This window comes from Ovis canadensis, chromosome 21, assembly GCF_042477335.2.
Source record: "Ovis canadensis isolate MfBH-ARS-UI-01 breed Bighorn chromosome 21, ARS-UI_OviCan_v2, whole genome shotgun sequence".
Classification (NCBI taxonomy): Eukaryota; Metazoa; Chordata; class Mammalia; order Artiodactyla; family Bovidae; genus Ovis; species Ovis canadensis.
The window spans coordinates 22,317,622-22,345,496 of NC_091265.1; the positions used below are offsets into that span (position 1 = coordinate 22,317,622).

At 40.7% G+C, this 27,875-nt stretch overlaps 1 protein-coding gene across 1 annotated transcript in view; it reads left to right on the plus strand.

Moving 5' to 3' along the window:
• GRM5 (glutamate metabotropic receptor 5) overlaps nucleotides 1–27,875 on the plus strand; it is a 786,169-nt gene that overhangs the window by 116,860 nt on the left and 641,434 nt on the right. The window contains exon 7 of the mRNA XM_069564782.1: nucleotides 20,713–21,533. The gene's annotated coding sequence lies outside the window, so the exon portion shown is untranslated. The remainder of the gene's footprint in view (nucleotides 1–20,712; nucleotides 21,534–27,875) is intronic.

Sequence of the window (27,875 nt, forward strand, 5' to 3'; positions counted from 1 at the left end):
GATTAGGCTCTGAAACAGAATATGCTTTTGTTGAAAATGGATCAAACATTTATATATCCTTTTAACAGTGTTTTAACCACATTACTGTGGGCGAGGTATCGTGTGGTCAGCCACTGATCAAGAGAGGGAAGCCAGAGCGTGGTTTATAATTCTGTCACTCACAGTCCCCTGAGGGGAACGCAGCGTGACACCCAGCGCCACTCAGGGGAAGCCCCTGGGTCCGTCATGAGGCAGGAGAGTGGGGAGCGGGGCTTGGTGTCTTTGCTGTGGTTTCCATGGGTAAGCAAGTTTAGGATTAGCTACTTTGAATAATTTCAGCTGACTTTCAGTCATAGGCGCTGCCCCTGGTTGTCTGATATCTCATCTTGGGACAATTAGGGCAGGTACACAGTGACCCAGGGCTTCCCCGGTGGCGCAGTGGTTAAGAGTCCATCTGCAGTGCAGGGGACACGGGTTCAATCCCTGGGTCAGGAACATCCTCTGGAGAAGGAAGTGGTAACACACTCCAGTATTTTTGCCTGGGAAATCCCGTGGACAGAGGAGCCTGGCAGGCTACAGTCGATGGAGTCGAAAAGAGTCGGACACGACAGTGACCGAGCCTGCATGCACACTCAGATCCTTCTCTTTCCTTGTAGGTTAGATAGAGATTCCCTGCGAGCTGTTCAGCCATTCATTTCGTTTTCCTCCTGGGTATAAAGGAGGAAACTCCAAATTCCCTTATAATTAAGCCGGTCCATTTGACTTAATTCTGGTGAACGAATTGAAGGTAGAATTGAGAACACATTCAGATCTGATCATAAAACCCTCACCTTCCCCCTTTCAACCTCATAGATATTTGGAGATTATATATTGAAAGTAAGTGGCACAATTAGAAAGTAATTTGGGTCCTGAATTAATGTGTAGCAGAAAAGACACCATTTCCAGCAGAAAAGAAATCAATCCCCAAATGTCTTGCTGTCACAGCTAACATAAGCAACCAACAAGTCTTTTTGAAGTTTAAGGACTTTTCTGTTAACTTGCCTATGGATGCTTGGTCGTTTTCAGGACAGTGACATTGTTAGATAGGAAATCTTATAGTTCAGATCTTGTAGTGTATAAATTATGATGCTAGTAAGATATGACACTAACACTGTAACATTTCTACATAGCACAATGAAACAAAATTTTTCTCAGTGTTTAGGGAGCTTGCATTTTCTCCCTTGTTACTGTTCTCAATGATAATTCCTTGGTTTTGCAAAAGTCACTGTGAGATAGGAATTCTTGAGATATAGGAAAGGTTTTCCTGCGCCTTAGATTAGTAGCGTCTAGAAGGCAGGAGGTTTTTGTCGTTGTTGTTGTCTTTTTCTTTTTAATTTTCCACTCTGTGCCAACGTTTGCTGTTCAGTTCAGTCACTCAGTTGTGTCTGATTCTTTGTGACCCCATGGACTCCAGACCACCAGGCTTCCCTGTCCTTCACCATCTCCTGGAGTTTGCTTAAACTGCTCTCCATTGAGCTGGTGATGCCATCTAGCCGTCTTGTCTTCTGGCATCCCCTTCTCCCGCCTTCAGTCTTTCCCTGTATCAGGGTCTTTTCCAGTGAGTCAGTTCTTCGCATCAGGTGGCCAAAGCATTGGAGCTTCAGCATCAGTCCTTCCAATGAATATTCATGGTTGATTTTCTTTAGGATTAACTGATTTGATCACCTTGCAGCCCAAGGGACTCTCAAGAGCCTTCTTCAGCACCACAGTTCAAAAGCATTAATTCTTCAGTACTTAGCCTTCTTTATGGTACAATTCTCACGTCTGTACATACCATGAAATTAAAAGACGCTTACTCCTTGGAAGGAAAGTTATTATCAACCTGGAGAGCATATTCAAAAGCAGAAGCATTACTTTGCCAACAAAGGTCCATCTACTCAAGGCTATGGTTTTTCCAGTGGTCATGTATGGATGTGAGAGTTGGACTGTGAAGACAGCTGAGCACCGAAGAATTGATGCTTTTGAACTGTGATGTTGGAGAAGACTCTTGAGAGTCCCATGGATTGCAAGGAGATCCAACCACTCCATCCTAAAGGAGATCAGTCCTGGGTGTTCATTGGAAGGAATGACACTAAAGCTGAAGCTCCAGTACTTGGGCCACCTCATGCAAAGAGTTGACTCATTGGAAAAGACTCTGATGCTGGGAAGGATTGGGGGCAGGAGGAAAAGCGGACGACAGAGGATGAGATGGCTGGATGGCATCACCAACTCAAAGGACGTAGGTTTGGGTGAACTCCAGTAGTTGGTGATGGACAGGGAGCCCTGGTGTGCTGCAATTCATGGGGTCGCAAAGAGTCAGACACGACTGAGCGACTGAACTGAACTGGAAACTATAGCTTTGACTACACAGACTTATGTTGGCAAAGTAATGTCTCTGCTAACACTATCTCTCTCTAACTCACAAACTGACTGGTCAGCATGGAGTCATGTATATAGTAGTTTTGTATCATATATTTGTGTGTTTAATTTTGTGGACACTTTCTTAGTTATTGGGGTTTGAGCTGTTTAAAGGTCTGTTTTCTGTTTTAGCTAGCGTAACAAGCATACTTGTGGAAAACACTACAAAGAATCGCCTATTAGATTTTTTTTTTTAGTTTTTTATTTTTTAAATTTTAATATCTTTAATTCTTACATGCGTTCCCAAACATGACCCGCCTCCCACCTCCCTCCCCATAACATCTCTGTGGGTCATCCCCATGCACCAGCCCCAAGCATGCTGCATCCTGCATCAGACATAGACTGGTGATTCAATTCTTACATGATAGTATACATGTTAGAATGTCATTCTCCCAAATCATCCCACCCTCTCCCTCTCCCTCTGAGTCCAAAGGTCCGTTATACACATCTGTGTCTCTTTCCCTGTCTTGCATACAGGGTCGTCATTGCCATCTTCCTAAATTCCATATATATGTGTTAGTATACTGTATTGGTGTTTTTCTTTCTGGCTTACTTCACTCTGTATAATCGGCTCCAGTTTCATCCATCTCATCAGAACTGATTCAAATGAATTCTTTTTTACAGCTGAGTAATACTCCATTGTGTATATGTACCACAGCTTTCTTATCCATTCATCTGCTGATGGACATCTAGGTTGTTTCCATGTCCTGGCTAAAGCACGAGGTTAATAAGCCCTTATTACTCATCCCTTGTCATCTGTGGTGCCTACCACTGCTCCTCAGGGTTACCTTTTAGATTATTAAAAAAAAAAAAAAAAAAACCTTGCTTCCAGGAACTACGCCTATAGTTGTAGTTGATTGATCCTGGTAAAGCTAGATGAAGCCTGCAAACTTTCATAATCATTTATGGTTCTGAGAAGCAAAGGAACCCTTGAAGATTCTATAATATGCTCATTCCCCAGACTTTAAGGCAGTTTAGGTGTGTTTGTGTTGTATGTGATATATGTCATGGAAATATAATAAGATCAAGTTTTTTCTGTTTTTATTTAAATTCTCTAGAGCTCTTTTTCCATTCTTGTTAAAAATCACACACATTGTTGAAGGAGCAAAGCTGACTAATTCCATTTCTCATTTTTCCTACTAGGGAAACTGAGCCAGCCAAGTGATATTTTTTTCCTTCTGCTTCAAAGAATTTGTTGCTTCTTCCCTTATACACATCCCATTATCACCCTGTCCTTTCCAAGTCACATTTTGCCGCTCCTTCAGAAGGTAAAAGTATTTTTTGAAAAATATCATGTCACTCTGTTGTATTCACTGGCTCTCTATACCATTTCTCTAAGATTCACTTTATCTCTGTACCATTTGAATGCTTCTGCCTTTCTCACAGAACCGAGATGGCAGTGTTGTTCAGAATATGTGTAATGCATGCTTATTGAGTGACTTCAAATCTGCTTCACAGGAATGTCTTCTACATCCCTGATTGTGAAGACTGCACACTAAAAGCTGTATCTGTGTACCTTGTCTTGTCGTGTCGCACTGCCTTGGGCTGGGAGCTTATGGACTGTGGACACTTCACTTATTTAATTTCTGTACTAGATCTAGAATAAGGATTATGTACTAATAATATATACAACTAATAGTGCAACTATATAATAATACATAGCACAATGTATTAACTGGAGTCACACTATTTGTCCTCATGGAGTTTACTCTAGCAGGAGAAACACACATAAATAGATAACAAAACAAAAGCTTATTTAGTTTCTTTGTAAAAAAGGGTTTTAAAAGTAATGAATAGAGCATACAGAGTATATAATAGGGGTGCCTGACCTGGCTGGAAGAGTTATGAATGGTTTCCCTGCTGAAGTAATTCTTTAAGTTGAGACCTGAAGGGTGAATAGAAGTGAGTCAGAAATTATTTTACTTGGCTTCAGTATTAATGACCAAATTGCTAAATGCGATTCAAATTATTTGCTTTCGTTTACATTTTTTTTATAAACCTCTGTAGGGCATCAGATAGTTTTTAACTTAAAAAAAGTTTTTAATTTAAAAAGCCAGGGATGAAAACTAGAATACTATGCAGGAACATAACGTAAGGATTCTAAATATCTTATTCTTTCCAAAGAGCTTTCAACCAGACTACATGTGATTACATGTTCAGTCCTTTTTCTAGTGACTATAAAGGAGAACATAGCAATGTCCGCGTCAGCACTACACTTTTTTGGCTCTGCTGTGCTTGTCTTCAAGTTAAGTAGATGAATTCAGTTTTTTAAAAAAATTTTAAACAGTTAAGTTTCATTTTAATTTCACATTGTCCAAATATGACCATATGCATTGTAACCATTATATCACATTGACAAAAATGAACCAGTGTTTACAACAGACATCCTACCTGTATAGGGACTGTTTTGAGATTCAAATAAGAAAATAAACATGAAAGAGATATGAAGAGGGATGAAATACAAGGTGAAGGACACATGCTATATTTGCGACATTCTTTTCCACCCTCCCAGTTATTTCAATGTACAAATACGAGAACTTAGCAATGGTTCGTGAGATTGTTTTAATGAAAGAACAAAGTTAAGAAGAACAGAAGAAAACATAAAAGGAAGAAGAAAAGCCTCCACATAATTATTTTTTAAATTAGCAATAGATAACTTTGAGGATTACATCAAAATTATGAGTTGTGGGATTAAAATGCTTACCTAATACTTAATGCCAACTAACTTTAGAGTGGTTAAAATAATGCATTTTATGTTATATATATTTGTCACAATACAAAAAGTGATTCTACAGTTGATAATATAATAGTTTAAAGTGTTTGCTCAAATACAATATAGTATTGATGCAAAAATTTTAAATAAACAATTAGTAAATAGAATATAATTAGATAATTAAAGCATGATAAACTATCATCAAATGAAACCTAGTCCAGAATGAAAGAATATTTTATTATTGGGTAATCTATTCATAATTTTATCAAGATTATTTGGTAAGTGACAAATCTCCAAAAATGTTACAAAAAGGATCAGAGTTAAGCATCTGTTTCTCACAAAGTAGCGATAGATAGAGTTGTGTCGTGTGTATTAGAAAAGAGTAGTCTTACTAAAACCAGGTGGCTCAGACGGTAAAGCATCTGCCCGCAATGTGAGAGACCCGGGTTTGATCCCTGGGTTTGGAAGATCCCCTGGAGAAGGAAATGGCAACCCACTCCAGTATTCTTGCCTGAAAAATCCCATGGACAGGGGAGCCTGGTGGGCTACGGACCATGGGGTCACAAAGAGTTGGATGCGACTGAGCGACTTCACTTTACTGCCACTATTATGTAGCATCGTTTGTGAGTCCTGAACAGTGCAATCGGACAAAGAATGGAAAAAGTCATACACATTAAGAAGTATATAAAATTCTTATTCTTTGTACTTCGTATGATTGTTTACTATAAAAACTAATCACTTTTTCAGAAATTTTTAAAGTCAAATAAAGGTACTCACAAGGGTTCTATCCCTGGGTTGGGAATATCCCCTGGAAGAGGAAATGGTAAACTACTGCAGTATTCTTGCCTGGAAAATCCCATAGACAGAGGAGCCTGGCGGGCATGACTGAGCACATTAAACTCTAATGCTGTCTAAAAAGGTACTTACAAAGGATAAGAGAATGTACTAAGCTGAAAGTTAATTTTCCAAAACCAATTAGTTTAAAACAAAGTGCACAAAGAAAATATACTGAAATATCCCCATTTCACAAAAAATCAAAAAAAGTAAATTTTATATTTTATTTATTGAAGTATAGTTGATTTACAATATTGTCCTAGTTTCAGGTATATAGTAAATATATATATATGTACACACACATAAATATTTATATATACACTTATGTATGTATACTTTCCTAGTTGTATACATTATAGATTATTACAGCATATTGAATATAGTTCCATGTGCTGTATCAGTTCAGTTCAGTTCAGTCGCTCAGTCATGTCTGACTCTTTGTGACCCCAAGGACTGCAGCATGCCAGGTCTCCCTGTCCATCACCAACTCCCGGAGTTTACTCAAACTCACGTCCATTGACTTGGTGATTCCATCCAATCATCTCATCCTCTGTCATCCCCTTCTCCTCCCACCTTCAATTTTTCCCAGCATCAGAGTCCTTTCAAATGAGTCAGCTCTTTGCATCAGGTGGCCAAAGTACTGGAGCTTTAGATTCAACATCAGTCCTTCCAATGAACACCCAGGACTGATCTCCTTCAGAATGGACTGGTTGGATCCCCTTGCAGTCCAAGGGACTCTCAAGAGTCTTCTCCAACACCACAGTTCAAAAGCATAAATTCTTTGGCACTCAGCTTTCTTTGTAGTCCAACTCTCACATCCATACATGACCACTGGAAAAATCATAGCCTTGACTAGATGGACCTTTGTTGGCAAAGTAATATCTCTGCTTTTGAATATGCTGTCTAGGTTGGTCATAACTTTCCTTCCAAGGAGTAAGTGTCTTTTAATTTCATGGCTGCAGTCAACATCTGCAGTGATTTTGGAGGCAAAATAAATAAATAAATAAAGTCTGACACAGTTTCCACTGTTTCCTCATCTATTTCCCTTGAAGTGATGGGACCAGATGCCGTGATCTTAGTTTTCTGAATGTTGAGCTTTAAGCCAACCCTTTCACTCTCCTTTTTCACTTCCATCAAGAGGCTCTTTAGTTCCTCTTCACTTTCTGCCATAAGGGTGGTGTCATCTGCATATCTGAGGTTATTGATATTTCTCCCGGCAATCTTGATTCCAACTTGTGCTATACAGTAAATAGGCCTTGGTTTTCTCATCTATTTTATATATGGTGGTGTGCATCTTGGAGAAGGCAATGGCAACCCACTCCAGTACTCTTGCCTGGAGAATCCCAGGGACAGAGGAGCCTGGTAGGCTGCTGTCTATGGGGTCGCACAGAGTTGGACATGACTGAAGTGACTTAGCAGCAGCAGCAGCAGCAGCAGCAGCAGTGTGCATCTGTTAGCCCTAGTCTCCTAATTAATCCCTCCCCTGCCCTTCCATTTGATAACCAGAAATTTGCCTTCTGTGTCTGTGAGTTTCTACTTTATAAATTAATTTGTACTATTTTTCAGATCCACATAGAAATGATATCATATAATATTTGTCTTTGACTCACTTCACTTACTATGGTATTCTTTAGGTCCATCTATGTTGCTACAAACAGCAACATTTCATTCTTTTATGAATATATTCCATTGTATATATATATATTCCACATCTTCTTAAAATAATTGTCTGTTGATGGGCATTTTGGTTGTTTCCATGATAAACAGTGCTGCTATGAACATTGGGTTACATGTATCTTTTCAATTTACAGTTTTCATCTTTTCCAGATGTATGCCCAGGAGTAGGATTGCTGGATCATATGGTAACTCTATTTTTTTTTTTTTTTAAGGAAGCTCCATACTGTTTTCCATAGTGGATGCAACAATTTATATTCCTACCAACAGTGTAGGGGGGTTCCCTTAGCTCCACACTCCACACCCTCTCCATAATTTATTATTTGCAAACTTTTTGATGATGGCCATTCTGACCCATGTGAGGTGGTACCTCATGCAGTTTGATTTGTGTTTCTCTAGTAATTAATGATGTTCAGTATCTTTTCATGTGCCTGTTGGCGATATGTATGTCTTCTTTCAAGAAATGTCTGTTTAAGTCTTCTGCTCATTTTTTAAATGTTTTTATTTGTTGTTGTTGATATTGAGTTGTATGAGCTGTTTGCGTATTTTGGAAATTAAACCCTATCAGTCACATTGCAAATATTTTCTCCCAGTTCATAGGCTGTCTTTTTGTTTTGTTTATGGTTTCCTTTGCTGTACAGAAGCTTGTAAGTTTGATTAGGTTCCATTTGTTTAGCTTTTCTTTTCTTTCTTCTTGAGAGACTGACTTAAGAAAATATTGCTACAATTTATGTCAAAGAGTGTTTTGCCCATGTTGTCTTCTAGCAGTTTTATGGTGGTGTGTCTAACATCTAAGTCGTTAAGCCATTTTGAGTTGATTTTTGTATATGGTGTGAGGGAGTGTTCTAAATTCATTGACCTACGTGCAGCTGTCCAGCTTTTCCAACACCACTTGCTGAAGAGACTATCTTTTCTCTATTGTATATTCTTGCCTCCTTTGTTGAAGACCATTTGACTGTAGGTGTGTGCTTTTGTCTCTGGGCTTTCTCTTCTGTTCCTTTGATCTATATGTCTGTTTTTGTACCAATACCACATTGTTTTGATTGCTGTAGCCTTGTGGTATAAAATGATTTTATATTTTATACTTGCTACTTAAATATTGAGACAGACATCATGGGGATAAATAACTATGTAGGACTTTTTGTACTGTGTTAGCAGATACTTAAAGTTTTATTTTGCATTTTATATGAGTATGTTCCTTAATCATTTGATTCTTTAGGGGACTCTTAATTCTTCCTGGAATAAATCTGCATTTAATACCCCTGAATGACATTCTTTCCCTCTGCCTTTATGTCGTATTAGCCATATGGTATCCACATTGAAGTATCTTCCTAGGGTTGACTTTAATGAAACCCAGCACACCTGTCTTAAAATGAAAACCGTATGAGCTTAACCTAAATTTCCACTGGAGGCATACAAGATATTTCCTTCTCTTGGAGCCCCAGCAGATCAACTGGAACTAGCTGCCTCTGTCTACCTGACTTCAAGGGTCATCAGGCACTTCAGCACCTCTGTGCATATACCTCTGTGTGTACATCAGACTGCTTCCTCCCAGTGGCGAAGCACACTCACACCCAGTGCAACTTTGCTACCCTCTTTGGTGACTGTAGACAGATTCTAGAGGAAGGTTCTATAATATGTCCATTTTCCATAGTCTCTGTGAGTTTGCTTCCTGGCTGAGAATCCCAGTTAACGTGAAAAAGGGACCAAGAAATAGACAAAGCACAGAGAATGCACAGAATAACTTCAGGAGGCATTCATTCATTTATCTTAAAAATATTTCTTTGATTGTTCAGTGTAAGGCAGTGTGCTTTAGGAACACTGAGAGGAGGAAAGTCTGGTTTCTGTTCTCTAGGACTCAGATATTATTAAAGCACCTTTCATCAAAATTATTTCCAAATTTTCATAGAAAGTGCCACAGGCTTCACAACTGATGCTTTCATGCATTTTGAAAAGCTTATCAATGGCTATGTTGTATTAGTCTGGGTGCTGCTCTTTGATGATGCCTCTTTGATATCAACTTTGATATAATGAACTGCAGGTCTGTGAGGCACCTTAAAAAAGAGAAAGGGTCGTTTCAAAATTCCTGAAAGGATTTTGTTATGACCCTCCCCTGTGATACTGCTTTTGCTTTCCAGTTTTATGTATTTAAATTTTAGCATAAATAATTACGTGTGACCACAGCTTTCTGACATCACAAGATCTTAAATTTGTTTCTCCTGAATGCTTTCAGCGTGTCTGTAGTCTGCCCACGGGTGGCAGCTTTACTTCGCTCTCTCCCGGCTCTCGTCCCACCGTGTTGTCACTGTTTTCTCCTTATGTTGCCTTCTAGACTGTGAGGTTCCCAGAACAAAAGGTGGTTTGAATATACAGATAAAAATTGCCAGCTTTATTAGGTAAAAACATAGGACACCCAGTTAAACTTAAATTTCAGAAAAAAAATGTAGTGTAAGTATGTACCATGAAGTGTTTGGGACATACTTAGATTAGAAAAATGACTCATTAATCTGAAATTGAAATTTAGCTCAGCTTTCTCTGTGCTTTTTTTTTTTTTTCTGGAAACTCTAAAAATGTCTTAAAACCTGAAGATCCTGTAATTCTGTTTTTAAATATTATTTAATGATAAAGGACATGATATAATCAGTAGCAGTGGAAAGTTTAAAAACTATGTCAGTCCTTTCATCAAATACTGTATTATGGGTTATGTATGCATGCTCAGTTTTTCAGTCATGTCCAACTTTTTTGCAGCCCATGTCACTGTAGCTCGACAGACTCCTCTGTTCATGGGATTTCCCAGGTGAAAATACTAAAGTGGGTTGCCATTCCCTTCTCTAGGGAATATTTCCAACCCAGAGATCAAACCTATGTCTCCTGTGTCTCCTGCAGGGGTAGGCAGATTTTTTACTACTGAGTCATCTGGGAAGCCCCATTAAGGGACATACACACACGTATAAAACATGGGAATAAGTCTTTACATGTAGATGGGTAGGCTTTCACATCTGGACTTACTGCAGTATAAAGTAAACTGTAGAAACCCTAATGTTATAGGTCTCTTAAAAAATTCAAAATGTATCATACATTGGGTATAAGTCCATTCCCTGAAAGAGCACTGTGACCAAATTTTATGTCATATATCTGTAGATTTAATAAGATCTGGTTTTCTTAACCATAGTCTTAATAGGTATTAATTTCAGTTTTTTCATGAATCTGTGCTTTATCAAAGAAAAGGAAAATAGTGCATGCATTCATTCAGTAAAGATTTGTTTAGATGCTAAAATGTGCCAGTCCCAACCTAAGCAAAATCCTAAACAAAGATGGTGACATAACAGTGAGAAGAAAATGAGCATTCATAGAAATAAAATTGGCAATATGTTCTTAGAAATAGCATCGGATGATCCAAACAATAAGCAGTTAATACCTATATCGTGGAATTCTGTGATTATAAAAATGTGTGGAACTTTGGGAACAAAATAGGAGATCTAAGTATCTCAGAGCAGCAAAGTAGTCAAGTAATGTGAGTGAGGTAGAGATATCAAGGTTACACAAGAAAAGTCTTTAGTTTTTCCTATTACTCATATCTAGATTCAATGTATTGTTTACCTGCTTTCAGTTGGTAATTGATTCTTTATAATAAAATATATAGAATTATCAAATAAAAAAGAATTGGATCCAACAATTGTGGACCCAAGAAAATTAAGGGCTTAAGTTTAGATAGGACATGTTTATAAGAGAGAATGCCAAGGTATCTAGAAACTTTCCTAATTGTATTTTGAGTTTTATTGGATGTAGGAGAGCCATATTCAGAATGTTTTAAATTTAAAAAAATCTAAAAAGTTGGTTATCGGTTATTAACTTTACCCCCTTAAAGCACAGCTTATTTCCTCAAAACAGTTCTGTTTCCTCACTGACTCTTTACTGGTTATAGTTCCTATGTTTCCATGGAAAAAGGAAATCCAAGCTTATGTACATTTCATCAGAGAAATAAACACAAGGCTATTTTACTCCATTTAGCTATCATGTATTTATCTAAGATACTAACTTGTCAAGCTCCATACCTCTTTACTTCTCTTTCTCACACTTTTTTATTGAGATGATAATTTATTACCTAAGTTAAGGGCATTTAAGTCAAAGACAACCTTCCTTGGGACGCCAGGAAGGCAAGAAAAATTCTTCCTAAGATTCTGATAATAAATGATAAGATAGATTTTTCTTATTGTTTAAAAGATTCATGAAAGTGGTCACCATGGAAACCAGACGTGAGTCTCTGGAACATCAAGAAATCAGAAGAGAGGTCTTGAGCTGAGACTCTGAGTCTTAATTTTGGAACGCTGACATAGATTTTAACCCTCATCTGAGGATAACATCTTCATAAGCTGGGTGATTTATTTTAGATTACAGTCTTGGGATCTGATTTTTTTTTTTTTTTGTAAAATTCTAATCTGAGCTATTTTCTTTCTCTTTTAGTTCTCCTGCCCCCCACCCTTCCTCTCTTCTATTTCTCTTTATCTCAAATTTTCTTTTTCCTTTCCTTTTTCTTTCATTCTTTTTCCCGCTCTTTCCCCTCCTCCTCTTCCTGTTTCTTCTTCATTTTTTGATGAACAATTGGTGGTGGCACGAGTGACAAGACGAGACAGGAGAAGACGCCCTTGGCTTTTCTACGCCTGGGATAGTACTAACAGGACTTCCCTGGTGGTCCAGTGGGTGAAAGTCCGCCTGCCAGGGCAGGGGACTCACGTTCAGTCCCTAGTCCGGGAGGCTTCCACATGCCCTGCGGCAGCTAAGCCCGTGAGCCACAACTGCTGAGCCTGCACTCGAGAGCCCGTGAACCACAACTATGGAGCCTGCGTGCCGCAACCACCAAAGCCTGTGTGCCTAGGGCCTGTGCTCCGCAACAAGGGAAACCCTGTGAGGAGAAACCTGTGCGCAGGGAGGAAGGGAGAGTAGCCCCTGCTCCCCCAGCTAGAGGAAACCTGCGTGCAGCAATGAAGATCCAGCACCACCAGAATTACAGAGTATTGCCAAGAACTGAAGAAAACAGTACAACATATTAAAATCTCAAATGAAAGCAATACTTGGAAAACATATCACTCAAATATTCTGACTGAGCAAATATTCTACCTAGATCAGAGTTAACTCATAATTGTTAAAAATGATGAGTTTTTCCCCAGGATATCCTTATATAATTATATATGATTTAAGTAGAATGATATGTAGTAAAAGTAATCAATCATATTTATAAATGTATTCATAATTATATAAATACATTTATACAATAACTTATTTAAATATAATAACATATATATAACTTTAAGTATATATAACATATATATATAACACATGGATATAAAACAACATATAAATATATTTAACTATATAAATACATTTATAAATATAGGAAATTGTTTAGAAAACAATTTCAAGTAAAACAATTAAAATACAATTCATATTCATGTACAATATAAAGGTAACTAGACTTCCAGAATGTGAGGTTATTGCACTTTGTAACCTTAGTGCAAGGGCTGATATGTAACAGCTGCTCAATTAATATTTGCTTAAGAACTCTACAGATCCATCAGAATACACACATATATGCACACAATCACACACACACATAATTTTAAGGAATTGAAAATGAAATGCCAACCACTTTCTTTCAAAGTTTCCGAATTACAGAAATATTTTTTCTTCATTTCTTTGCTTTCACTTAGGACATTTAATCAAAGTTCTTGCAATATTTTGAACCATTATTCCTGAATATATTTTCATAAAATGAATTGCTAATATGATTTTATTTCACTTTACTAGAAATAAAATGATACTTATTTAGTAAAGTTTATAAAAAATATTTTATTCCCAGTTATGTGAAAATAGTATGTTAATATTTAAAATTTATACAAGTTATGTGTCAAAATGTAGGGATGTTTACAGGAAAAAAAGGTGGCATAAGATCCTGGAAATGACATGTTTTGGGTTTCTGGATGGTATTTTACTTTTTGGAGTTGCTATTTCAAACTTGCGAGATAGGGCAAACTACTTCACAAACTACTTTACTGCTACAAACTTTACGTAGTTTACCATCTACTTCCAACAATTGATACGAAGAATGTCTGGAGATGATATGTGTCCTTTTGACTTAAAATGTACCTTTAAAGTGCTTATAAATGTGAAATGTGGGAGTTCGTTTGAAAAGATTCCTGTACTCAGAAGATGCTAAAAGGATATTTATCTCATAAAAGTTATTTTATTTTCTTGTGGTCAAATTATGCTTTGCCTAATAACATGGTACCTATACGCTTATTTGGGAGAAGTCAATGGCAACCCACTCCAGTACTCTTGCCTGGAAAATCCCATGGGAGGAGCTTAGTAGGCTGCAGTCCGTGGGGTCGCTAAGAGTAGGACATGACTGAGCGGCATCACTTTCACTTTTCACTTTCATGCATTGGAGAAGGAAATGGCAACCCACTCCAGTGTTCTTGCCTGGAGAATCCCAGAGATGGGGGAGCCTGGTGGGCTGCCGTCTATGGGGTCGCACAGAGTCGGACACGACTGAAGTGACTTAGCAGCAGCAGCAGCAGCAGCAGCAGCATACTCTTATTTGATATAGTTTATGTTGTTAGTTAAAAAGAAATAGAGGGTTTAAATGGACTGGCAGTTGTTCTGAATATTGGCTGCATGTTTAGAATCACCTGTGAAGCTCTCTAAAAATCAAATTTCCTGATAACAAGGCAGTGATTTTTTTAAAAGCTATAGATGCTTCTAACGCATATCCAAAGTTCAGGACCCCAAAACTAGAAAGTCCACAGATCCGAATTCATTTTAGCTTGCTATGGAATCTAGTTTATGAGACCCTGAATTGATCAATAAAATATATTCATAGAATATATTCATTAATTTGGGCTTCTCTGGTGTCTCTGCGGTAAAGAATCTGCCTGCCAATGCAGGAGATATAAGAGATGCAGGTTCTATCCCTGGGTTGAGAAGATCCCCTGGAGTAGGAAATGGCAACCTGCTCCAGTAGTCTTGCCTGGAGAATTCCACACACCGAGGAGCCTGGTGAGCTACAGTCCATGGGGTCACAGAGTAAGATGTGACTAAGCAGGCACATGCACGCACACCTGCTAAGCAGCACACCAGGCATCAAATCCATGCAAGCTGGCTTCAGAGAGAGTGCTCTTACTCAGGTGGTACACAGCATCTCATCTATAGTAATTGTAACTAACAAGGTTTCAAATGCTTACCATGTACCAAGCTCTGTCTTTTACAAGTATAACTTGTTTAATCTTCACAATAAACTTATGGAACTGGATTTTCTCCATTTTACAGATAAAGAAAGTAAGGAACAGAATTAAATGCTTTATATTACTTCAACTAGCACATGGGCGCTCAGTCTATCAGAGTTCTTGATGGATCCATATGTCTGCATTTATCTAGAGCAGCTCAACATCCCTGCTAAATCTTAAAGAAATGAAACAACAACAACAACAACAAATGTTTAGTACCATAAGAGAAGGTATCAGTTCATCAGTCTCCAAGTTTCTGGCACTGTTCTAATTGCTACATAACTTTCAATCATTTAGCTCAATAAGCTACTTCTAAGAAAATGAAACATTGAAAACAATAGACATGTCCTAAATTACTGCAATGAATTAGATACAATGTGGAGTTTCAGGTGGTTAAGACTTCTTATAATTAAACACATTATAATAGTTGCAACAGCTGTATGTATACCATTGAGAGCATAATTGTCTCTTATGCATACAATGCAAAGTTTCCAGGAATTCTATTAAGCAATGATTCCAAGGCTCTGTTTTGAAGAAACAAAACAATCCTCTGTATAACTTTACTTGGTCATTTAAATGCAAAACAGAATGCTGCTGCCATAAAGTTTAATCTTTGATAGTAGATGAAAAAAATAACTGCCTTTGCCAAAAGTATTAACTGAGAATACCACAAGACTTTATCCAATTTAAATGCATTAACCAAGAGACAAACTCTAGTTGATTGGAAGATGTTTTTCAAATTCCCAAGTGTCTCAAAGAGTAGACATCAAGTTCCAAGCTACCTGTCTAGCACCTTGTCCATTCTATGTATAGATGTAAATAACTGAAAATTAAAATAAACTAGTCCTTATTCCTATCATTATCATCACCAAATATCATTCATTTACCACATTTCAGGGACTGTACAATTGCTTCACATCCCTTATTGCTTATCTATAGTAACCTCACTATTATTTATGTTTTAGAGAAGGAAAATAACACATCTCTGACCAATCTGAAAACAAAATTAAGAGGAATTTTCTTTTGTTATTTATTATGATCCTAATAATCAACAGTATTATCAAAATTCTTGCCTCCACACAGTATTGTACTGGAACAACAGAGCCAGATTGTGAGAGAATGTGAGAAAAAACAACCATGATTTGCCTGAGATCACTATAATAATGCTTAGTTTATAAAGTGACTTTATATATAACCAAGAGAATTAGTTTCTAAATTATCTTTCCCATTTTCCCCATTTCCAGATAAGGAAATCAGGTTCTGAAATTCAATAGCTTGTCTGAGTTCCCTTGTCAAGTAAGAGCCAGATAAACCATTTGGATTGGGACTCAAAATATAAGTGGATCTGGGTATTCATTCTGGGCTATCACAGAAGCGCATTGCTTATAGTAATGACAGTTTAAGTAGGGTCGGCCAACGACTGTGCAGTGAAGATAAGGATCTGTCTTTGCCACGTGTATGGACAAGGGCTTTATCCTAGAGAACACTGAAGAACTTGTAGTTCCCCACGTACTGAGGGAACAAGCTCTTTTATTATTGTATTTTTATCCAGTATCAAGACAAATTAAAAAATTCCCAAGGTAATCTTCTCCATTTGTCCTGCTTGGAGAATAATAAAGACATAAGTGACACGACTCATAAGTAACAACTTCTTTGAGTTAAATTTCCAAGTTATGCCTAGAACTTACATTGAAATTTTATATACAACAATGTAAAATGAAAAAAGTTTCATTTTTCATTGAAAGCATTGAAGTTTTAAGGGTCATTTAAATAAGGGTCTATGTCATAATAATAGCCTTCAGAAATAGCAAGAACAACAAAACTTTTTTGAAGAACAGGCTACTTTTCTTATAGTAATTATAAGAAATCTAAGAAATTATAAAGAAATCTTATACTAATTATAAGAAATATACAATTTATATTTTTAAATACTTATTAGCTAAAACATTTTCCCTTTTCTCTTTGTTTTGCTAGTGAACTCATCACTAAGCATTTTACATAAACCACTGGTACCACATTAATAAAAAGCCACTTGGGTGTTTGTCAGCTCCTCTTTCTACATAACTTTCATTTTATATTTCTAGTGACTTTTATATCTCGCTCACATTTAGAAATTTGGCAGATTAAATGCATTGAATAAAATGAGATAAATAACAAAATTCTGTTTTGCAATTAAGCAAACTGAGATATGCTGAAAGATTGCCCAAGCTCTACTTCACTGACATCAATGCCTTTTTGATTTTCAGACTATAGCAAGTATTCTATTACTTCAGAGGTTACAGTTGTTGTTCCCTATGCCTGTAAAACCCCTTCCTTTCTTCCTTCTCTTGGGTAAACCATACCTCCCCACCATCAACACACAGACACAAGCACACAGAGGACATTTTCTGCATAGCTGATTGGAATGGATCTTTACCTGTTGTTAATGCCTCAGAGAGAATTTATTTTTTTAATGTTCTATACAAACAAGACACCAAGGTCCCTCCTCATGTCATGCTATACTTTACAGCTTACCTTGTCCAATTCTTCTTTGCCTTCAATCCACAAGTTGTGAGACAAATTAGTTAAGTTTGTGTGTTCCTTAGTTGACTGTAAGCTCCATGAGGACATGGACTAATTCTACTTCATTCATCATTGAACCCCAATATCTAGCTATGATTTGCACATAGTAATTTAAAAAATACCTAACCAATGGGATGAATAAATCAATAAACATATAAACACTCATATATACATACCTAATAGCTATAGGCTTTTTAAAGCTAAACGAGTATTTACTTGTCATTCTGATTGCAGTCCCTCATATAGTAACTGACAAAAAGAAAAGGCCTTGGCAAGTTTTCATTAAATGAATGAAAATAAAATGGCCTTAAATTATTTTATAAAGCCACTTATAATCTGTTAACTGGTGGGTTCAGAGAAACATATAGTTGGAAAACCTTTATAATTGCAATAACTCCTTTGGAGTCTAGAACGTGAGCAGGTAAAGTCTATGAAGCACAGATGCGAAAACAGAAGGCAAAAGGTGGGTAAGAGTGCCCAGGCTGGAAAAAGCCCAGTCAGTAATCTTGCATATCTCTTACAGACTTAATTTATTGTCAGTGATGTTAGCTGAGAAAATGAGTGAAAGCATGTACCGTGTATACCTCTATTTTCATAAATATTCATTTAAACATTCAGACATATTTGTTGAGTGGCTTTCAGGTTCTAGAATTCTTTCCTAAGAATCTGAATACATCAAACAAACATAGATTCCTTCCTTGAGGGGCCCACATTCTTATGGAAGGGAAGGGAAGACACACACAATAAACAGTAATCACAGCAAATGGGTACCTTATACGGTGCATGGCACAGGATAAAGAGATAAGGGGGAAAACAGCTTTGAGTAGAGGGGACCAGGAATACTGAGGCTGTAAGGGAGAATAGGTTACAGTATTAAACATGCTAGTCTAGGAAGGTTTCATTAAGGAGGTGCAGGAAAAGAGCAAATTAGCCAAGATGGTGCGATCAGGCTCTCTCGCCCCTCATCCTCTCGGCCCTCCCCCCACGTTCTGTGAATACAGATTATGTTAACAACCGAGATCACGTCTAGTACTGCGATGCGGCACGAGGTACGCGCTTGGCCACGGGCTAGTTTTGTTCTGTAAACACATATAAGCTCCACCTGAAACGCCCTTGGTGACAGAGTCGTGTCTGCTGCTCTGGCTTTTGTGCTGGCCGGGAGAGACTAGGTCTGGAGTTCCTACGGCTCCCTGAGTTTTCTTCCAGGCTCTTGGCTCACGCCTTGCCTACCCTGGGTTCAGTGAACGGTGAGATACAGCAAGGCCAGAGGTAAGATTTTTGCAAAGATTTGAAGGAGAAGAGAGGGCCCGATGATTACTTGAGAAAGAGCATTTCATGAGGAAGAAACAGCTACTGCCAAGGCCATCAGTGTTGGAGCATACCAGGCTTGTTTTAAGAAACAGCAGAAAAGCCCTGGTGGCTGGGGTAGAATGAGGAAAGAGGATGAAGACTAGGAAACGAAGTCAGAAAGGTAATGAAGTGGGAACAGACTCTAGAGATTCCATCTGACTCTGTTTCAAATGGAAAATTACTGGAGGATTTTGAGTTAAGCTAACTTCTTAAAAAGAAAACTCTAGCTGCTGTGTTGAATATTAGATTGTAGTGAAAAAGTGAAGAAGCTGAAAGACCACTTTGGATGCTACTGCTGTAGGCAAATAAAAGATGATGGTGGCTCGAAGCAACATGGTATCTGGGAAGGCGATTAGAAGTGGTAGGATTCTGGATAGATTTTGAAGGTAGAGCCAAGAGGATTTCCTGACATTGTCATGTGCAAAAGAAAGAAAAGAACAAAGGGAAATTTCGAGTTTTAAACTTAATAAGTAGCTTTTTCATTCTTTTTCACTGTTCTGCATATTTTTATATGTAGAATTCCATAATAGCTCGTGCACGGATGCTACGTCACTTCAGTTGTGTGACTCTTTGTGACCGTGGGCTGCAGCCGGACAAATGCCTCTGTCCATGGGGTTCTCTAGGAAAGAATACTGGAGTGGGTTGCCATGCCCTCCTCCAGGGGATCTTCCAGACCCAGGGATCGAACCCAAATCTCACTATGTTTCCTGCATTGGCAGGAGGGTTCTTTACCACTAGTGCCACCCGAGAAGCCCCATTAGTAGCTAATCCTAAGGTAAAAGTCTCGCCCTTGAACAATTTACCATCTGAATTTGCTTTGGGGACTTAAAACTACGCTCCTTTTAATTTTTACCTAATTCATCACTTTACAATTACGAGGTTAAAGCTGTATTGTAAAATGTCACTGAGCAATTTAAGATTATGTAATTCTGTTTTCCTTTCTCAACTGAAAGTATCACTGTTGCTCAACACGAGGAATGTCCTTTAGTTCTAGCTTTTACAGCATGGAAGTGGCTATGTCTTGATAAACAACATGATGCATCTATGGAGTGCTTTATCATCTCTGACATGATTTGAGATGTCCTATTGTGTCCCATCCTCTCCATAACCCTGGGAGACAGATATGCAGGACAGATATGCAGGAAATTGAAGAATCTAAGTGACTGGGTAGCCACCGTGAGAACCCCTTCTTACATAGGTTCAGCCCAACTTGGGTGCTTTAAGCTAGTTTCCCATGAACTTGTGTTCCATGCTCATTCAAAGCTAAGTGCCTCACACAAGGGTCAAATCTATGACCATGTCTTCATCACCAATGCCTCAGTCAACTGGGCTTGCAAATCATTTTCTTCATCAGACTTAGTCACATTTCCGGAATCATCTAGTCATTAGTTTCCCTTTATTTTCCTCACTGTTTTTGTATTCTCTCATCTATTCCACCTTATCTTTCTTATTCAGGAAGGTCCACCAGAGCTTTGCTGGCCTCTCTACAAAGTACTAAAGCTTGCTTTGCAGATTGCAATCAAAGAATCTCAAAAACAAAGAATGCCACCATCAGTACACAGGAAAAATGGGGAGAAGAAAGATGCCATTGTAAAGACCCACAGGGTGTGAGATACATATCTTTTTCTCTTGTAGAATCAGGAAGGAAAGCTATCAATGAACAACTTGCCTTGCTTTCAAGAGTCTTGTGCGAAACCTACATTAGTAGTGTTTACCTTATAACCAACTGCCTGACTTCAGGGTCCTCATCTTTTAACCTTTCACCCAACTGCTGCAAGCACATGGCTAGGGAAACATAAGGGGGCACAATAATCATACTGCTGTAATGTCTTCTTTAAGTCGCACAATTAATTTACCCTAATTTCTTTTTCTTTTTTTTTACAGAGGCAGAAATGAAGTCTGATTTGGGAATTTAAAGATGACCTCAACATTTTTTTTTTTTTTTTTTTTTTACAGTATTGGTCAGTTACAGGGGTAGTGGAGGAAAAGACAGTCTAGTCATTTAAGGAAGTAAAAGATACTTAACTGCTACAGAGAAAGAAATTTTAATGGACGTAGAAACAATCCTTTGCAAGAAGTGCAGGCGAATGCAAAATGGCATTATTAAGTAATGCTATTAAGGAGCCCATTCTTTAATCATTCACACCTCTGAATCCTCTTGGAGTTCCCCGAATTCCCGGTCCTCTGCACCCTCCCGCCGTGACACCGCTTCTCCCAACCCCAGTCGGAGGTTTAAGTGCCATCGTCAGGGAGAAGCTTATGATCTACCTGCTCCCCCAGCCTCTCTCTGAGTGACGAGCCACCCACGCCTCCCCGCACCGCTCTGTTCCTCCCGCGGCTACCGGAGGGAAGCCGAGGCGCCGCAGAGGGAGCCGGAGGCGACCCTGGATCGAACCCCAAGCCTACGAGGCTCCAAGACCCCGGTGGCCCGGCCTGTGCGCGCCCGCTCGCTCCCCCGGCCCCGCCGCGCGCCGCAGGAGCAGGGCAGGCGGGCGCTGCGCTTCCAGCCGCCTCTGCCCGAGCGCGGCACGTGCTCCCGGCGCGGGCCCGAGAGCGCGAGCGCCCAGGCCGCTGCGCCGCCTGCCGCCGCCGCCGCCCGCACCGCCGCCGCTAGCGCCCCAGCCGCAGCCTAGGCCGCTCGGCGAGCGCGGGTTGCCGGCCAGGAGCGGCTGGCCGGGGGACGCCGGGCTCCGGGCGCGCACCCGGTAAGCGCAGCGCATTTCTCCTTCTTTGGGCTAGGGGATCGCGGTGGCGGTGGCGGTGGGAGCCACCCGGGGCCCCTCCCCCAGTGCAGGGATGGAGGGCCGCCCGGCACGGGGCGGGAGCCGGGGCGATGCACCCGAGAGGGCGGGCGGTGGGCAGGCGGAGAGCCGGGGGAGCCAGGGACGCTGCGAGGTCCTGCAAGTTTGGAAAAGTCACCCTCCAAGGACGTGTGCTGGGTGAATCAGACAGGAATCTCGAGTCCGGAGCCCAGGCTACCGCGGCGTCTCTCCAATGAGAGCTTTATGAAGATCGCTTTGCTCGTATTTGCATAAGTGAGGGATTTAAGTGGGCTTGTTTCCATAGAAAATGAACTAAAAAAAAAGAGGAGAAAAAAAAAAAAAGAGGTCTGAGCCAAAGGGAGGGTTTGGACATCTCTCTTTCTGTCTCTTCACGCATACCAATACATGTGCACAGAGGGGCACATTTGGCAAAGGAGGGGAGTCTCTATTTTTGAAGCCATTAGGTGTTGCTGGGGGAGCTCATAAGAGCGTTTGCTGGTGCTTCACCCTGAAGAAGAGCAAAAGAGAAATCTCGCTGGGTGTAACTGCCAGTGTTCCATTTCTAAAATGACACTTTCATGACTACATTTCCGAGAACGAGCAATTTTCTAGAACAGGGGCCATTTTAAGGGGGTACACCTGCAACTCTGGACCTTTAAGCTCAAGTTTATGTACTCCCTCTGGGGTTAGAAACATCCTTACTCCAGGTTCCTTTATGGGACTTTGCAAAGGATGGGGTCAGAAAGAGGGTGATGGAGAGAGAGGAAAGAGAAGGGAGCTAAACATGACTGAATGGGCTGTGTACAGTGCCAGAAAGGAGCAGGAGCTGGCAGTCAGGTTTGCCATCACTGCATTTCTTTGGTATCACCCTGGGTTGGTAGTCTCTGGGCTGGTGTCTAGGAAAATGTGTGACCTTGAACATGTAGAAACATAGAGGCTCTTCTGTGTATTGGGTCACTAAGGTCCCATGCTGCAGCAGTGTCTGCCTAGGATCAAATGGGTTTGAGGATCGGCACACAAGGAAGAGCACCCAGAAAATCTGGATCAAGGGAGCTTCAGGGTAAAGTATCAAAGACGTTTGCAAGCTCTTGGCTATGCTGTCGGTGTAATGCATACAGAGACGTCTGTAGAAATGGCTGAGAAGGACAATCAGACACATCGCTATAGCCAAGAGAATCTGGAGTTCTGAATGTGATTTGGGGAGGTTCAGATCCACAGAGTCTAAAGTTCCATGCTTTTTTAAAGGTAGCAGTTAAAGAAGAAAGTTGGGTAGCAAGCTGTGATGCTCTTTGAATGAGGGTTGGGGAATACTCTGGAATTGATTCTAGTGCGAGGGAAATGAGTGGCAACCTACTTTGAAGGTTGGGCACTCAGGTGATGGCGGGACGGTTTGAGAGTGGTGTTTGAGAAAACTGTAATCTGGGCAGAAGGGTTAGCAGAGAGAAGGGTTCCTAGACTCCTAGGAGGCTACTGGCACCTGCCTAGTGTCCTTGACACCTCTGCCACTTGTGTGCAGAGGGCACAGGTGCCTGTTTCCCCTCAACACCAGCTCATCCTTAGAATGTAAGGATCTAAATCACAGGCATTGAGATGAGAAAGTGCACATGGGGAGACTCAAGTCCTAGGGTGTGCCCCAATCCCCCGACCCTGGGAGCATCTGGCTGTGGAGCTGGTTTACCCATCCAGATTCGATCCGAAGTCTGTGTTCCTAAAGGAACTCACTGTGCCACTTGGTGGCACCAAAAAGTTGCGCTGAGAACTCTCTTCTCTATAAATACAAACTACCACCCCTCCCTCCTCCGCGCTTTTCCCCCCTTCCCCCCTTTCTCAGTAGCAGGGAGAATTGCTGCACACACCGCCCTCAGCTCTGCTGTTCTGCGCGCACTGAGCGCAGGAGATGAGCTTAAGATCATCTTGGGGCGGGGGGAGCCCGGGACCGGAGAGGCCGACTATGCCCCGCTGATCTGCGCGGCCCAACTTTCTGGGGGGCTGGCTAGACCGCGACTCCCTGCCTGCTGCGCCGCCAACAGGGGGTAAGTTGCCAAGTGTCTGCGTGCCTAGAGGGTCCCCGGGCCCGCCGAGGACGCAGGAGCTGTAAGCTTGCGGGGCGCTCCCTGTTGGGTTTGGGGGAGGGGGTCGCGGGTGGAGCGCAGGGGGTGGCTAGAACCTCGAGGTCGAAGCCCGCTCTATTCGCGGGTGGCTTCGGTTAAACCTGTTGGCGAGACAGGGCGAGAGCAACGGGGGAAAGGAGGGAATGGCCGGGGCTGGCGAGGAATTCTGCATGCCTTCGGGGGCGAGGTCCCGCGCCCCAAGGCCAGGGGCGGACGTTCAGAATTCGAACTGGGCTCCGCCGACCCACCCGAGGGCTCAGAATTCAGAGATGCGAAGGCAGAGGGGGAAAGGGGGGAGAACCGCTTCCCAGTGCATCGCTTGGCGGCGGTGACCGCGGCTCCTGCTGCGGGAGCACGGAGGACAGCGGGTGGTGCTGAAAGCACTCTCTCCGCTCCCGGTCCCGGCCCTCCGGCTCTTTGCTCTCCCCTGGATGTAGCTTGCCCTTCGGACACAAAGCCCGCTAGTTACCCTAAGCGGCATTGCCCAGGCTACAGACACTTGGGAAAGAACCCCGGGCAGGCCGACGAGCTAGCCAGGTGACCAGAGCCTCGCCTGCACCTGGGACCTCACAGAGGGAAGGGGGGAGCCCACCTGGAGGGCTCAGGTGCTGGTGCTAGGTCTCCCTCCGGAGCAGGTGCTGCGGGGAAGGGAAATTGAGGGGCGGGTAACAAGTGCTTGTGTTCACTCAGGCACCATCTCGGTGCTGCCTAAGCTGAATCGAAAGCTCTCGAGTGAGCAGGCAGATAGACTCTCCCACAGTTTACTCTCCGCCGAGTAACTGACAGAGGCCAGTCGGAAGGCAGTGGCTTCCTGCCACCGTCTTGATTCCCTGCATGTTCCATTGTTGTGAGTCCCGTGAGGCTGAGCTAGAGCTCGTCTGCTGGCCTTTTGAGGCAGCCGAGAAATCGTTGTCGTGGGCTCTATGCGGCCCCCCACCCTGCCCCCGCGGGGAGCTCAGCTTAGGTTTTCTGCAGAATCCTCTTGGCCATGCAACATTCTAGACAGTCCTCTGAGTTGCGAGTGTTCAGGCATGCCGCCTCTTGTTAGGGGTGCTCCGTGTGCCTCACTCCTCTCATGGAGCACAGGGCGTCTCCTTCAACTTCTCTCTTATGTCCATTTAAAAATTAGTTGTGACTGTTTTTGTCCTTTATGGACGTCAGTTTCTGTTTAAAAGGACCTTTGGTTGGGACTTGAAAATCCTGCTTGGTGAGCTCATCAGGTTACTTGGTCTCCCAGACTCTAGCCTTCTCCAGCGGAAGCCTTTTCAGCACTCCGGACAGATCCTACAAGGTTTGGGGGTTTTTTGGTTTGTTTTTGAAGAATGTGAATAGAATGTAGTATTTCTTACATAACTGCTTGACTGCTTCTTTAAGAGAAAAGCTGTCTCTGATCATGTAAACTCCAAATATATTATTTAGGTAGTTTCATTGCACTCCCGAGACTGTTGCTATCCCAAGGTAATGTTTTGGCTGTAGGTTACACTCAAAAAGAAACCGAACTCTTTAATGTTCATGTATTAAAGGGCATATTGAGATTGTTTGGAGGAGAGGGATGGTATTTGAATATTCAAGTACTTGCCCAGTTCTTCACTTTCCTGTCATAGGTAGACGAGCCTTTGCCATCACATCACGGTACACATTTTTTATGGACATAATGGCAAATGTCAAGTTGAAAACTGAAAAATTCACTCAAAGGCGGATTTTTTGATATGTCCAACCAGTACAAAATATGCAAACTTTGAGAATATTGAAGTAACTACATAATATTTTCAGATTTTTCTCTGCTTGTTGACATTGTTATATTACCTATTCAATGATTTATCTCATTAAACATGTTTCCTTTCATGACTAAAGGATTTTACTAATTCTAATTTTTTTACATTTCTTCAAAACATGTTGAAGGTTTTATGAGTTGTCTAATATTGTTTCTTATGGGATTTTCAGAGCATTTTATAGAGAAAAACCAAATTAAATGCCAATGAAAGTAGAAAAATGTGAGATACAGTTAACTGTGAAAAATGTTGCGCTTATTTGTGTACCATTTTTTCCCCAGGATTTCTGTCCTTATGAGATGAAGAGATGCACTTATTCCTCCTTATACTTTTTGCTGTGTTATTTTAGTAGATAGTTTAAACTAACTTCATAAAACAGCGAAGGCTGTTTTTTGATATATGATGATATACGCTGAAAGTGATCAGTTTGGAGTTTGGGTAGATTGGTAGGTTGGTAATACAAAGCAGAAACCTTCTTACAATTGAGAAATATGGGTCACTTTTAATATTCACAGAAATGTTAACTCTAGTCCCAAAGTATCATTTAGTTATTTTCATTGAGTAGAGTTTGGAGAATATAAGAATACAGGAGCACCAGAAGACATATTTTAAGCATATGGCATGCTTGTGTAACGTGAGAAAATTTAAATTTTGATTTTGCATTTTAACTATTTGAAACTAAGAAAATATTTTCTTGATATTTCTTTCTCTCAGTTGGTTAAAATGTAGTTCTATAACAGTTCTAAAAACCATTATGTCATAAGCTTACTTTCATTTCCTTTAAATTCTCAAACAGAAGGAAAAATATTTAGATTTTACCAGCTCTAATCTCATTTGAATTGTGTGTACCTTTAGTCGGAAGGGAAACCAAGCAAAGGTCTTGATGCAGACTTACCTCTGCTCTTATAACTATCATTTATTGAGCATAGGCACCATGCCAAGTATTAAATATGTTAGTTAAAACATTTAACAATCATACAAGGCAGTGATTTTTCTGTCGTTAAAACTGAGGGTTGTTTTCCTTCCATTGTCATGTAGCAGAGAAGTGGAAAAAATAAAATTATCTGTGTATATAATTTTATACACATAACTGCATACATAACTCTCTTTCCACACACACACACACTTATACACATAAATCTGATTTGTTTGGAACTCAGACTTATCCTTTTCCCATTATATTGTTTTTGTTGTTTAGTTGCTAAGTCGTGTCCGACTCTGAGACCCCTTGGACTGTAGCCCCCCAGGCTCCTCTGTCCATGGGATTTTCCAGGCAAGAATACTGGAGTGGACTGCCATTTCTTTCTCCAGGGATCCTCCTGACCCAGGGATCGAACTTGGGTCTCCTGCATTGGCAGGTAGATTCTGTACTGCTGAGCCATTAGGTAACTTTAATCTGTGATGTGGCTAAACACCATGGAATGATTTCATTGTGGTTTCCAGTGACTTGTGATACAATTGGGAGTACAGACCCTTGCACAAGATTGCTTGAGTTTGAATCCCAGCTTTGTGGCTTATTAGCTATGTGACCCTGGGCAAGTTGCTTAGCATTGCTCTGCCTCTCTTCCTCAATTTTGAAATGAGGAATAGGTTGTAACACTATTAGCCTCATTGAGTGATTATGGTGAATTAATTACACAAATAGGCTTCTCTGGTGACTCAGTGGTAAAGAATCCACCTGCCAGTGCAGGATACATGGGATCGATCCCTGGATCAGGAAGATCCCCTGGAGAAGGAAATGGCAACCCACTCCTGTATTCTTGCCTGGAGAATCCCACGGACAGAGGAGCCTGGGGGAGGCTACAGTCCACGGGGTCGTAAGAATCAGATATGACTGAGTGACTAAACCACCACCACCAATATCATCTTTGACAGTTTACTCTGTATTTCTCAAATTGACATTCCAAGCTTCAAAACAAGAAACTCAGCCAGAAACAAGTTACAGTGTAAACAGGGAGAAAGGCAAGTCTATTCCAAACTGCTCTCCTTAGAATTATTAGAACATTTCAGGAAAAGGCTTTGCAGGAGCGACACATCCCGATGGCTCTTACTTGTCTTCTGTTTTTGATGATTATGTAGACCTTGACAGGATGAGTTTCAAGTAAATCAGCAGTTTTCTATTGGGAATGGCTTTGACCTGCAAGGAACATTTGACAGCGTCTAGAGACATTTTTATTCATCACAAGGATGAGGAGGTGTGTGCTGTTGGTATCTGCAGATCAGGGATGCTCTAAACATCCTGCAATGCCTAGGATGGCAGCCTGCCCAAATCTCCAAAATTACCTAGTCTGCAGTGGCAACAGGTGTAAGGTCAAGAAACCCCAATCTAAATGATTCTATGAAACAGAGTTAGCTATATTTATTAGGTTTGTTTGTATGGCTTCTGAATGTAGCTGATTCAC